Here is a 14,806-nt window from a genome sequence, read left to right as displayed (position 1 = left end):
CTCGCAGCTGGCTGCAGGTGGCTCCCATGCACTCACGCCGCCATCACCTCAGCGTGGTCGCGTTGGACGGCTGTATCTACGCCATGGGAGGGTCCGACAGACACGTGGTACTGAACACAGCCGAGCGCTACGAGCCTGAAACCAACCAGTGGACACTGATCTCACCCATGCTGGAGCGCAAGATCGCCGCCGGGGCAGCAGCCCTCCAGGGCAAGGTGGGTGGAACTGAGGGACACAGGGTGCTAGATGAACACAAGGAACGTTAGATCAGAAATCATAAATGTCTTTATTGCAAAGTAAGCTTGCACAAACAAAAGATGTGTCTGGGTCCTTTGGTGCATCAACATTAACAGACAATTAAGGTAGAATTAAATCAAATGGAATATATAAACTAAATTAGAATATTCTTTCTTATTACAGGTTTACATCTGTGGTGGCGTCAACTGGACGGAGTGTCTGTCCACAGCTGAGTGCTACAGCCCAGACACCGACCAGTGGACTCTGATCGCCCCCATGAGCAGCAGGCGTAGGAGTCTGGGAGTCGCTGCGTTCGGAGGAAAAGTCTATGCGGTAGGTGCACACAGAGACAAATGCTTTATACTCAATATTTTTATAGATATGTATCATTTGACTTTCAATGCTTCTGTGATGCCCTCATTTCCCTAAATGGATTAATACAGTGTCTGCCTGCCTGCCTGAGCCACACACTAAAACATTCCTCTCATGTGTGCTGTCCTCAGGTGGGAGGGTGGGACCGTGGACACGTCCTGTGTAGCGCGGAGGCCTACAGCCCCTTGACTGACTCCTGGAGCGCCCTGCCCGCCATGCTCACCCCCCGCAGATACTTTGGCATCGCGGTGCTGGACGACCTGCTCTTCGTGGTCGGAGGCTCCAGTGGCTCCACCACCATCTCCAACATGGAGCACTACGACCAGAGCAGCGACAGGTGGACTGCAGCCAAGGACATGAAGATCCCGTGCAAAGGCCTAAGCTGCTGCATAATGCATGGCCTGCCATTTTACATGAGCCAGTACGCTGCTCTCCGTGGAGGAGGAGGAGGAGGAGGAGGAGGAGGAGGAGGAGGAGGAGGAGGAGGAGGAGGAGGAGGAGGAGGAGGAGGAGGATTAGGAAGAGGAGGATTAGGAGCAGGAGGAGGAGGAAGAGGAGGATTAGGAGCAGGAGGAGGAGGAGGAGGAAGAGGAGGATTAGGAGGAGGAGGAAGAGGAGGAGGAGGAAGTTGAGGAAGAGGAGGATGAGGAGGATTAGGAGGAGGAGGAGGAGGAGGAAGAGGATGATTAGGAGGAGGAGGAGGAAGAGGAGGATTAGGAGGATTAGGAGGAGGAGGAGGAGGAGGAGGAAGAGGAGACAGATCCCCCCTTGAATGGCCCTTCTAAGGTTTCTCTCCTCCACACTGCCTGTGGAGCATTTTTCCCTATTGTTAGGTTTTAGTGAGTTTTTCCTTACCTTCGCGTGGGGTATGTCTGGGAGTGCTTGCATTCTTTTATTGCATTCTTTCATTTATTTTAAATTTGTTGGACTTTATGGTGTTCTTGTTCTGTTCTTGACTTATTGTTATGTTTTCTTCTTGACTTGTTTAAAGAAGACCTGTACGGCCCATGGGGACATTAACGTGTGTTGTTGGGCCTTATAAATACATTTTATTTGATTTGATTTGGAGGAGCAGGAGGGGGAAGAGGAGGATTAGGAGCAGGAGGAGGAGGAGGAGGAAGAGGAGGATTAGGAGGAGGAGGAAGAGGAAGAGGAGGAAGAGGAGGAAGAGGAGGAGGAGGAGGAGGAGGAGGAGGAGGAGGAAGAAAAGGAAGAGGAGGCAGCAGGGGATCCATCTAAGAACCTTAAACATTTATTAGACCAAAAGAAATCCTAAGAAATTAATAAATTACTATCAGCCAAAGGTGGTGCATTTCTTTCTTCTAGTAATTCAGACAATATCGGTTTTTAGTTTGTGTTGTGGCGATAAGAAAGTAGCGAGCCAGAGACGTGGTTCGAGTTGAGGTACTTTACTTCTCACTCACATAGCATTTACCAATAACAACAAAGTTAACCCGGAACCGGAAGTGGTATTTAACCTGTCCCCTAAACAGTACAACCCACACGCTTAAAGGCACAAGCCCACCTTGGTGAATGTCTCTTAATATAGGTCACCACACAGGCCCCCCCAGAATTCACCAATACAAAAACTGCAACTAATTAATAGCCAGTGAACAGTCCATCAGTGAACAGATCACAGCATGAAATAGTCAACGTGGAGGGGGACGGATCAAGCGACCGAACCGACTGCGCTTAACCAGAGGGGGACTAAGGGAGATAAGTGGAACCAGCGGCCGGGCCACGGAAGGGGCCAAGGCCGGAACAGAGGATAGGGCAGGGGTCTGAGCCGAAACCGGGGGGCGCCCCCGCCGCGGGGGTAGGGCCAACTTAACTGGTTCGTCCTTGTCCAAGTGAGCAGGCTTAAGACGGTCTATAGTGACCCGCTCTGGCCTGCCTCCCATGTCCACAACAAAGTTTTTAGTGCCTGCCTCCAAGACACGGAAAGGCCCGTCATAAGGGGGCTGCAGCGGGGTCCGATGGCTGTCGTGCCGGATGAAAACATATTTGGCCAATGGCAGGTCCCTGGGGACGTAGGACTGGGGAAGGCAGTGGCGGGATGTTGGAATGGGAATAAGGGCATCGGCAACACCCCGGGACACTGCTCGATGGGAGGCGACGGACCAGGACGCTGTGGCCCCCGGAAGAAACTCCCCAGGGACCCGCAGCGGCTGGCCGTACACCAGCTCGGCGGACGAGGCCTGGAGGTCCTCCTTGGGGGCAGAACGAAGACCAAGCAAGACCCACGGGAGGCGGTCAACCCAGGCGCCATCCGTAAGGGCAGCCCGAAGAGCGGCCTTCATGTCCCTATGGAACCGCTCGCAAAGTCCGTTGCCCTGCGGGTTGTACGCCGTAGTGCGGTGGATCTTCACCCCCAGGTGCTCCGCAACTGCAGTCCAGAGCTCCGAAGTGAACTGGGGGCCCCTGTCACTTGTGATGTCCCCCGGTGTGCCAAAACGGGCCACCCAGCAGCCGATGAACGCCCGGGCCACCTCCGCCGCCGTAGTGGAGGACAGTGGAACAGCCTCCGGCCACCTGGTGGTCCTGTCCACCATGGTGAGGAGGTGAGTATATCCATGGGAGGGGGGCAGGGGGCCCACCAGGTCCACATTCACATGGTCGAACCGCCTCTCCGGCACTATAAACGGTGCCAAAGGGGCTTTGGTATGGCGGTGCACCTTGGCACGCTGGCACGCCACACATGAGCTAGCCCAGGTCCTAACATCCTTCCGGAGGCCAGGCCACACAAACTTGACCCCCACCAGCTTAGTCGAGGCCTTCACACCTGGGTGGGAAAGGCTGTGGATCATGTTAAAAACCCGGCGCCGCCAGGCCGTAGGCACCATAGGGCGCGGTTGGCCAGTGGAGACGTCGCAGAGGAGAGTGGCGTTAGCTGTGTCGAACACCACATCCTCCAGCTGCAGTGCGGTAGGACCCGTCCGATAGGCCTGAATGTCCGAGTCCGTGGCTTGGTCTGCCGCCATGGCGGCATAATCGAGTCCCAAGTGGACGGACCCGATGACCGCCCGAGAGAGGCAGTCGGCGACAAAGTTGTCCTTGCCCGCCACGTGCTGAATGTCCGTGGTTAACTCGGAGATCGCCGATAGCTGCCGCTGCTGACGTCCCGACCACGGCTCCGAGGTCTTGGCCATGGAGAAAGTTAGCGGCTTGTGGTCCACAAAGGCAGTGAACTGGCGGCCTTCCAACAGGAATCTAAAGTGCCTGGTGGCGAGGAACAGACCCAGCAGTTCCCTGTCGAAAGTACTGTACTTACGCTCGTTGTCGCGGAGCTGTTTGCTAAAAAAGGCCAGTGGCTGCCAGGCACCGCCCACCCACTGCTCGCACACCGCCCCCACTGCATAGTCAGAGGCGTCTGTCGTGAGGGCGACCGGGGCAGTGGGAGAGGGGTGCGCCAGCAGAGCAGCGTTGGCTAGCGCGTTCTTGGCAGCCCCAAAAGCGCTGTCCATCCCCGAGGACCAATCTAACTCGTCCTTGGGCACTTTGCCCTGCAGGGCCTCATACAAGGGCCGCATGAGGTGGGCAGCATGGGGAAGGAACCGGTTGTAAAAGTTCACCATGCCCAGGAACTCCTGTAGAGCCCGTACGGTGCAGGGACGAGGAAAACTGGCCACGGCCTCCACCCTGGCGGGGAGTGGGGTGGCTCCCTGTGGAGCGACATGGTGTCCGAGGAAAGTGATGGAGGACTGCCCGAACTGGCACTTGGTCGGGTTGACGATGAGGCCGTGTTTACTGAGCCGCTCAAACAGCTGCTGGAGGTGTGTCATGTGCTCCTCTATGGACGTACTGGCTACAAGAATGCCATCCAAGTACACAAACAAAAATGGCATGTCCTGGAGCACAGAGTCCATCAGGCGCTAAAACGTCTGCGCCGCCCCCATGAGCCCGAAAGGCATTCTTAGGAATTCGAAAAGCCCAAAGGGTGTAATGACAGCTGTCTTTGGCACATCCCGTGGATGGACCGGCACCTGGTGGTAACCGCGCACCAGGTCCACCTTGGAGAAGATGACAGCCCCTGCCAGGTGGGTAGAGAAGTCCTGTATGTGCGGAACAGGGTACCGGTCGGGGGTTGTGGCGTTATTAAGGCGACGGAAATCGCCGCATGGGCGCCAACCTCCGCCAGCCTTTGTAACCATGTGTAATGGAGAAGCCCACGGGCTGTTCGAGCGGCGCACAATGCCAAGTCGCTCCATGGTGGAAAACTCCCCCCTGGCGATTGCCAGCTTGGCTGAGTCGAGGCGCCGGGCCCGGGCATAGACTGGGGGGCCCTCTGTGGTAATATGGTGTTCCACACCGTGTTTGGCCACTGCAGATGAGAACGTGGGTGTGGTGAGGTCAGGGAACCCGGCGAGCAGGCGTTCATACGGGTCCCCGGTGGCAAGTGTGTTCAACAGGCAGAGAGCTCCGCCCCCCCCAACCGCTCCAAGTGTGCAGGGGTAAGAGGAAAAAGAGAGGGCATCGATCAAGCGACAGTTTTTAACATCTACCAGTAAGCTGAAAGCACAGAGGAAGTCTGCTCCCAGGAGCGGCGTGGACACCGCAGCCATCACAAAACCCCAGCCGAAACGGCGCCCCCCAAAACACACCTCCACATACCTGGTGCCGTAGGTACGTATGGGCGTACCGTTCGCTGCGTCCATCTGGGGCCCGTGTCTGCCGTCCATGGTGTCCACGCCCTGTGCCGGCAGGATGCTGCGTTGCGCGCCCGAGTCCACCAGCAGCCGCCGGCCAGACAAGGAGTCGGTGATAAACAATAGGTTGCAGTCATGGCCGGCACCCACAGCCACTAATGAGCGCCGGCCCTGGCGTTTCCCTGCCCCTTGAAACTGCATGGCTTGCGACACTGCTTGGCCCTGTCCCCAAACCTGGCATGGTAATAGCAGAGCCCATCGTCGGGTTGGCGTCGGGCTGTCACCGCAGCCGCGGTGTCTGTATAGGCCTCCAGTGGTGGGGCAGAGGTGCCCTGGTGGGGCAGCAGCGCATGGACAAACTGCTGCTGCCTGTTGGCCAGGAAAACCCTGTCCGCTTCTGCAGCCAGGCCGCGATAGTCCTTGGTGGAGGAGAGGAGGGAACTCGCCAGTGCTGTGCGCACAGGCACTGGAAGCTGTCGCAAGAAAATGTGTGTAAATAGAAAAGAGGGATCAGCTGATCCCAGTACAGCCAGCATTTTTTCCATCAACTCCGACGGTTTGCCATCGCCGAGGCCGTTGAGGGACAGCAGGCGGTCCGCTTTCTCCAGTTCTGACAGTTCATATAGCTTCAGAAGGAATGTCTTTAGCGCATTGTACTTGTCAGCTGCCGGCGGATCCTCCAACAGCATCATCGCCCGTGCCGTCGTTGAAGCATCCAACGCCGCCACAACATGGAAGTACTTAGTTAGATCCTGTGTTATTCCTCTCAGCTGGAATTGGGCTTCGACGTGTTGAAACCACGGCCGGGGATTATGCTGCCAAAAGTCGGGCAACTTGACGGTCGCAGCGTAAATGTTCGCTTGTAGCATGTTAGCGTCGTTAGCATTCGGTGCGGGTGCTTGCGGTTGCGCGACGCCGTTGTCTTCCATAACGCTAAATGCTGTTAACGTTACAAATGTTCTTCACAGGGTCACCAATGTGGCGATAAGAAAGTAGCGAGCCAGAGACGTGGTTCGAGTTGAGGTACTTTACTTCTCACTCACATAGCATTTACCAATAACAACAAAGTTAACCCGGAACCGGAAGTGGTATTTAACCTGTCCCCTAAACAGTACAACCCACACGCTTAAAGGCACAAGCCCACCTTGGTGAATGTCTCTTAATATAGGTCACCACAGTGTAATGTAATGTAATATCTGTTTTTAGTTTGTGTAATGTAATGTAATATCTGTTTTTAGTTTGTGTAATGTAATGTAATATCTGTTTTTAGTTTGTGTAATGTAATGTAATATCTGTTTTTAGTTTGTGTAATGCACATAATATGGGAACTTGTATCCATATGGTTGAGCCTGCTTTAACCGCTCCAGTGTTAGCTGCTCAGGGGCCAGTAGTCGAGTGCCTGACCATAGTGTCTTTATACCTGTATCACTGGGACATATAAATGCATATTAAATCAAATCAAATTGATTTGTAAAGCCCGAAATCACAAGTTAATGTCCCCATGGGCCGGACAAGTCTTCTTTAAACTATTAAAGAAGAAACATCCCAATAAATCAAGAACAAAAAACCCACCATGAAATCCAAAATAAATGTAAAATAAATAAATGCAACACTCCCAGACATACCCCAGCGAAGGTAAGGAAAAACCTAGCAATAGGAAAAAAGCACCACAGGCGATGTGGAGGAGAGAAACCTTAGAAGGGCCGTTCAAGGGGGGATCTCCCTTCTTAGATGTCGGTGATAATAGTGTTGCTATGGATGGGTGGAGAATAAAAAAGGCGAATAGTTGGTATGTATGTACATATTAGGGCTGTCCCCGACTAAGGATTTGGATGGTCGACTATTGGTCGACAACATTTTTTTTTTCTTTTAATTTTTTATCACACAACAAGAGTGAACAAAAAACGCTCATGGACCCACGGTCTCACGCTGACTGCTCGCTTGTGTTCCGTTGGATTAGTTTTGGATTATTTGGGCTCAAAACGTACACTACAGGGCGGCTAGGTGGTGTAGTGGGCAAGGCGCTCGCCACCAATGCAGGAGACGCTGGGTTCGAGCCCAGCTCTCCGCATTGCTATCAGCTTGGCTGGTCGTTCATACTAATACAATTGGCAGTATTAGGGGGTGGGAAGCTGATGGGTGGGGATCGGACGTTGTGGACAGCGACTCCTACAGGTCGGTTGGTGCGCCTGCACAGTAGAATCAGTGTCCCTCCCACGCAGACCCTCGCCGCTGAGAGACCGCGCTGTGCAGGTGAAAAGATGCGACGGCTGCTTCCTTGAGTACCGGAGGGGACACGTGATGCAAGGCTTCGTCCACATTGCAGCCGGCTTGTGGGAGGCATGGCCTAACAACGTTCGAGACAGGAGAGGGTAGAATTGGACAATACAAAATTGGGGACGGGAGAAAAAATAGAAAAATGGGGAGAAAAAGTTGATAAAAAAAAAAAAAAACGTACACTACACGGACCCGCGGTCTCACGCTGACTGAGTCGCTTGTGTTGTGGCAGTGTGTCCCGCCCACCTCTACCTCTGATTGGCTTACCATGACATTTTACTCAACCTCAGCCAATCGTCAGCATGTTTGTGCTTGTTTTGCGCACTGCCCACTAAACAAGGAAGGACAGAATTGCCTCTCAGCGCAGATATCTGTCTGATGAAAGAAACAGGTTCATTCATTGTAACGCGCCGCATTTTTTTGCAGTAACGGTAACAGCGTTATTAAGATTGGAAGAGTAATCCGTTAGATTACTCGTTACTGAAAAAACTAACGCCGTTAGTAACGCTGTTACTTATAGCGTTGTTATTCCCATCACTGCATACAGCACACGGATTTTATTGCAATGTCCACCAAACCAAACAGAATGTATATACCCATTTTGCAAAAATGGAAACATCAACACAACTAAATTAAATCAACATAAATAAACACATTAATTAATTCAAGTTTCAAGTTCAAGTTTCTTTAATAGTTGTCATACAGAAGTACAGAATACCTTTATACAAAATGCTTCTTTCTATTACGCTCCAGAGACTGTGCTAGACAAAAGATAAGTATGAAATTAATCAGAAATTAATCAGTTAATTGATTTGACTAAAAGTAAACACCACACCCGTGTAAGAGATATCTTCATGTATTATTGTTTATCTACGCGAGAGACCCACAGAGACTCAATTTGCAGAGTTAAATTCTTGGCATCGGTACCCCCAGCTTGTCGTCCTTTACAAGCCCAATTGGCGGTGCTTGTGGGTGGGAAGCCGGTGGGGTATGAGTCCTGGTCATTCCAACAGCAACTCCTACTGGTCTGTCGGGGCGCCTGTTGGAGAGGGGATCTAGGAGAGGGGATCTAGGAGAGGGGATCTAGGGGAAATAGTGTGAACCTTCATGCATGTTGTGCACACTCCCAGTGAAACTCCTCGCTGTCAGGTGAAAAGAGGATTTGAGGTATCAGAGGAGAGGTAGTCTATACCCTCCCCAGACCGACAGAGGAGACATGTGGTAGTCTACACCCTCCCCAGACCCACAGAGGACACGTGTGGTAGTCTACACCCTCCCCAGACCCACAGAGGACACGTGTGGTAGTCTACACCCTCCACAGACCGACAGAGGAGACATGTGGTAGTCTACACCCTCCACAGACCGACAGAGGAGACATGTGGTAGTCTACACCCTCCCCAGACCGACAGAGGAGACATGTGGTGGACTACACCCTCCCCAGACCGACAGAGGAGACATGTGGTAGTCTACACCCTCCCCAGACCGACTGAGGAGACAAGTGGTAGTCTACACCCTCCCCAGACCGACAGAGGAGACATGTGGTAGTCTACACCCTCCCCAGACCAACAGAGGAGACATGTGGTAGTCTACACCCTCCACAGACCGACAGAGGAGACATGTGGTAGTCTACAACCTGCCCAGACCAACAGAGGAGACATGTGGTAGTCTATACCCTCCCCAGACCAACAGAGGAGACATGTGGTAGTCTACACCCTCCCCAGACCAACAGAGAAGACATGTGGTAGTCTACACCCTCCCCAGACCGACAGAGGAGACATGTGGTAGTCTACACCCTCCCCAGACCAACAGAGGAGACATGTGGTAGTCTACACCCTCCACAGACCGACAGAGGAGACATGTGGTAGTCTACACCCTCCCCAGACCGACAGAGGAGACATGTGGTAGTCTACACCCTCCCCAGACCAACAGAGGAGACATGTGGTAGTCTACACCCTCCACAGACCGACAGAGGAGACATGTGGTAGTCTACACCCTCCCCAGACCGACAGAGGAGACATGAGGTAGTCTACACCCAGCCCAGACCGAAAGAAGAGACATGAGGTAGTCTACACCCTTCCCAGCCAAACAGAGGAGGCATGTGGTAGTCTACACCCTCCCCAGACCAACAGAGGAGGCATGTTGTAGTCTATACCCTCCCCAGACCAACAGAGGAGACATGTGGTAGTCTACACCCTCCCCAGACCAACAGAGAAGACATGTGGTAGTCTACACCCTCCCCAGACCGACAGAGGAGACATGTGGTAGTCTACACCCTCCACAGACCGACAGAGGAGACATGTGGTAGTCTACACCCTCCCCAGACCGACAGAGGAGACATGTGGTAGTCTACACCCTCCCCAGACCAACAGAGGAGACATGTGGTAGTCTACACCCTCCCCAGACCAACAGAGGAGACATGTGGTAGTCTACACCCTCCCCAGACCGCCAGAGGAGACATGTGGTAGTCTACACCCTCCCCAGACCAACAGAGGAGACATGTGGTAGTCTATACCCTCCCCAGACCGCCAGAGGAGACATGTGGTAGTCTACACCCTCCCCAGACCGACAGTACAACGATCAGGAGGGAATTGGCTAAACTAAAAGGCAAAAAAGGCACACTAAAAAGAGAGGTATCTTCATTCATGACTTTCATTTTATCCATGTATGTTATGCTGATCAATGGTCAAATCAAGAAACAAACAATATTTCTTGATTATTTGTAGTTTTGTGACAGTAAAATAAAAATGTTTTTTATTTTAATCATGTTATGTCGCACACACACATATATATATATATAATATATTTATATATATATATGTAATTAGGTACAATTACTGTACAGTATGTAGAAGCAAGTCTAATGTAGGAGAAAATGTACAATACTAAAACGAATAACATTTCTGGAGAAAAATAATTCCCATCAGGGATTGTAACTGAATACTGGTAAAAAGAAGTTTGGGAAACCCCTACACACACACACACACACACACGCACATGTGTGACAGATCATATTGGACTCTTCTGCGTTGTGTATTAAATGCTGATGCCCCCGAGGGAGAGTTGAACCCGGGTCTCCCACTCCGCGGGCGACGACATAGACCGCTGCACTAAGAGGTGACTTCACTCCTGGGTACCTGTGTGCAGGGTAGACCATGCTATGGTTCGCACACTGCCTGTGTGTCTATTAACCCTGTTGTGGGGAAGTGAGTTTAACTCGCAGCCCGCTTACTGCCACAGTCACTTCTCAACACACACGTTCATCGTGACTGTGGATGTACTCATGGACCTCCGTTATGCACGCACGCGCGCACACACACACACACACACACACACACACACACACACACACACACACACACACACACACACACACACACACACACACACACACACACACACACACAATTTCTGGGTACTTTTTACACCCCTGTAAATAAGGCATATAAACTATTATAATTTGTTGTAACTTTGTTTTTATTCCATTTAAAACGCATTTAGTAATGCTTAATTTCAACTTTATGAATTTATATAAATACAGCTGAATTTGAAAGTATTGCTGTGTAACCCAAATATATACAAAAATGACAAATTATAATTAAGGCTTCTATTAAAATAAATGTATGAACTTAAAGCCCACTGCTCAACAAACACAAAGCAGCATTCCTGCTGCATTTCACTACAACAGTAAATCAAAAGTGCAATAATAAATGATTTTGTTAAATGTATAAACTTTTATCCTGCTACTAAACAAAACATTCCTGAGTGCCTCCCATTGACCCTTTATCAAACTGGCATGACATTCACCCTCCCCCCACAGTGGGTCAATAATGGTTCTGTCTTTAATGAGACACCTGTTGGCGCACAATAGAAGGAATGTCAACTTCAATGTTTGTGCATGCGATCTGCATCAGATGAAATAACATTTAATTTTTGTGTGTGCACATCCGTGCTGGGACGGCGTGGTACCGCGTGGCATGACCACTGCACCCCTGATTATTAGTGACCCACAATAGATGGAAATTATGTTAGCGAACTTACCTGATGTATAATGCAGTGCAGCATTGGACACTCAACGCCACTCTGCCTTAGAAGCCCGGCGAATCCTGTGTGTTTTCCTTTCATTGCGGGTGCTCCATCGGTAACAACAGAATCCTGTGTGTTTTCCTTTCATTGCGGGTGCTCCATCGGTAACAACAGAATCCTGTGTGTTTTCCTCTCATGGCGGGCGCTCCATCGGTAACAACAGCGGACAGTTTATCAAACCCCCCATATTGCTGCACGGCACTTTCAACAGCGTTGAATATGTCCACACTAGGGCTGACCCCTATTAGTCGAATAGTCGACTAATGGATCGAAAGGAGCCATAGTCGACTGCCAACCTCTTAGTCGAATGCAAAAAAAAATAAAAAAAAGTTATTATTTTATTTTATTTTATTTTATTTTTTAAATATTGGCCTGGGCCCGCATGGAGTGTCGGTGAGGGCCGCATGCGGCCCGCGGGCCGCCAGTTGCCCCTCCCTGGCCTAATATATACAGTGACGGGGCTTTTGGCACCACGAGTGAATTGGAGACACATTGCGAGCGGTTTTGAGCGAGAGATTATTAAAAGACTTGCTCTTCGGGTGAAAGACACGCGGCTGATGCGTTAGAACGCCTCTCACACGCTCAGGTCACGACAACAAACCCCGGCTCTGAAGCAAGAGAGTAGAGAGGTCACGGGGTCACCGGGGTCACCGGGGTCACCGGAACCAACAGGTTTCTCCCTCCGGGGGGGCTCATGAATATTCACAGCAATTTTTTTCCAGACTGGACAACTATAAAGAGATATATGCTCAATTGAAGATTTGAACGCTTTGGCCTGGCGGTGACGCTCGAAGAAAGGTCATGGGGTCACGGATATCAACAGGTTTCCTCCAATCAGCACTGTGGACTGATTTAATATTGACGGTTCCTACAGACTGGCGGCCAACAGGGGGGGGGGGGGGGGGTAATCACGACTGGAATACAGGTGTATAAGTCGATAGCGTCAGGTTCCCTAATGTAGAATATGGCCATTTCCTGTGTGTTGCATTGTTTTTACACAATGAGGGGACACCTCGACACTGGGGACGTGTGAAATTATGTACTTAGTGCAGTTTCTCAGGGTGTTAAATAGTATTCAATTCATAATTCTCAATTTAAGGCCTCTTAAACCTCTTAAAGTCTTAACCGATTCATCCCAATTACAAAATATCCAGGCTTGCCTGCTTGCCATTAAAAAGTGGTTGTCACAAAAACGTACTCCTTAACGCAGGTAAAACTGAGATGTTAGTCGTCGGCCCCCCAAACCACAGAGGCCTGTTTCAGGACATCTCCCTCAACTTTGATACTTGTCATGTATCTCAGAGCTCCACCATAAAAAACCTTGGAGTCATTTTTGCCTCCTCCCTCTCATTTAAAAGACGTGTAAAAAAGGTTACCAAAATTGCTTTCTTCCATCTTCGTAATATCGCAAAAGTTCGCTCTATTTTAACCTCTTTAGCCCGAGCGGTCCGTCAGTGGACCACAGATGACATCACGTGATAAATCCACTTCTACAGAATTAAAGTGGCGTTTTTTTTTCAAATAAAGACCCTAATCCTGTCAAAACAGCTGTCATAGTGTATATTTTAAAGTGTTATTAATGAAATATCAGTTTAGGAATTGTATTCAATTGCTAGCAAATTTCGACCAGAAATAAATCCGAGCGGCCATCTTGTTGTAGTCATTATGATGAAGGAAAGACAGGGCTTTCAATGAGCATTGGAATTTTGAAAAACTACCCTACCCAGCTCAAGCCAGCTACTGTACAGCTAATTACTTGTGGATGAATAAAAACATTTTAATCTTATTTTTAAGGATTATCTACCACAAAACTGAACGTTATTGGCACAAATTAGAACGCAGTTTCTTTTTCTACCTTTCTGTGAACGTTTAGCAAAAATCGGCGTTGCAAACCCATTCAAAATGGCGGAGCCATATCCATTATAAGAAAGGAACTGTACTTACAGTACAGTAGATTTCATTCATGGTTCTTGCTGCACGCCTGGTGATACTAAATCCAAATTGAACTCTGCTATTGTAAAGAGTCGATTTTGTCCGATCCATAGATGTGCAACTTGGCTATAATATGGTAATTTATAGGCCTGATATTCTATAATAATAATAATAATAATAATAATAATAATAATAATAATAATAATAATAATAATAATAATAATAATAATAATAATAATAATAATAATAATAATAATAATAATAATAATAATAATAATAATAATAATAATAATAATAATAATAATAATAATAATAATAATAATAATAATAATAATAATAATAATAATAATAATAATAATAATAATAATAATAATAATAATAATAATAATAATAATAATAATAATAATAATAATAATAATAATAATAATAATAATAATAATAATAATAATAATAATAATAATAATAATAATAATAATAATAATAATAATAATAATAATAATAATAATAATAATAATAATAATAATAATAATAATAATGTGTCTGGATGGCAGAATTCAGTACTGGATTCTACAAAACCTTCTGTTTAATCATCTTCCCTTTATTCATTTGCTTAGATATTTTGTACACGTGATCTCAAGAAGGTGCTGAATGAGCTCAGTGGCAGTTTTTCATGTCTGCGTCAAAGATGCAAAGAAAAATCATAATTTATATTATCCTTTGTTTCATCAAAATGTGCTCCTAGTAACCTAGTAACAGACACAATATTTCATATAATATAATACATTCCCTGAGATCCATAGATGTCCCTAGATACCAAGAACATGCAAATGGGCCTTTTAGAAGTGGAGCAATCTTCCATTTACTTAGGTATGTATTTTTTGGCGGATTTTCAGAAAACAGGGCTCCGGGTTTAACAGGCTAATGAGCCACACCAGGTAACAATGAGTGTAATTAAGACATCTAGACATGGCAATTACCCACCAGGGGACGCTAGAGGCTCGCTCACTGAACAGGAGCTCCATTGACGCTTCGGCGCTCCGTCTGTTCGTCATCAATAACGACCCATAGGACTCTGCCCTGTCTCTTAGTTTGGACAGTTCATAAAACTGTTCATAAAACGGTTCATAAAACATTTCATAAAAATTGCCAAATGCCACGGCGGCCAAAACAAATGGAGCTTGGGGTCAAAAGCGGGCCCACCGGGCCCAACGTGGGGCAGTGCTGCTTCAATCTGTGGAGGAACCAGAGAGGGTCATTAT

This window comes from Notolepis coatsorum, assembly GCF_963971535.1.
Source record: "Notolepis coatsorum genome assembly, contig: SCAFFOLD_223, whole genome shotgun sequence".
Lineage (NCBI taxonomy): Eukaryota > Metazoa > Chordata > Actinopteri > Aulopiformes > Paralepididae > Notolepis > Notolepis coatsorum.
Note: the sequence above shows the minus strand (reverse complement) of the source record.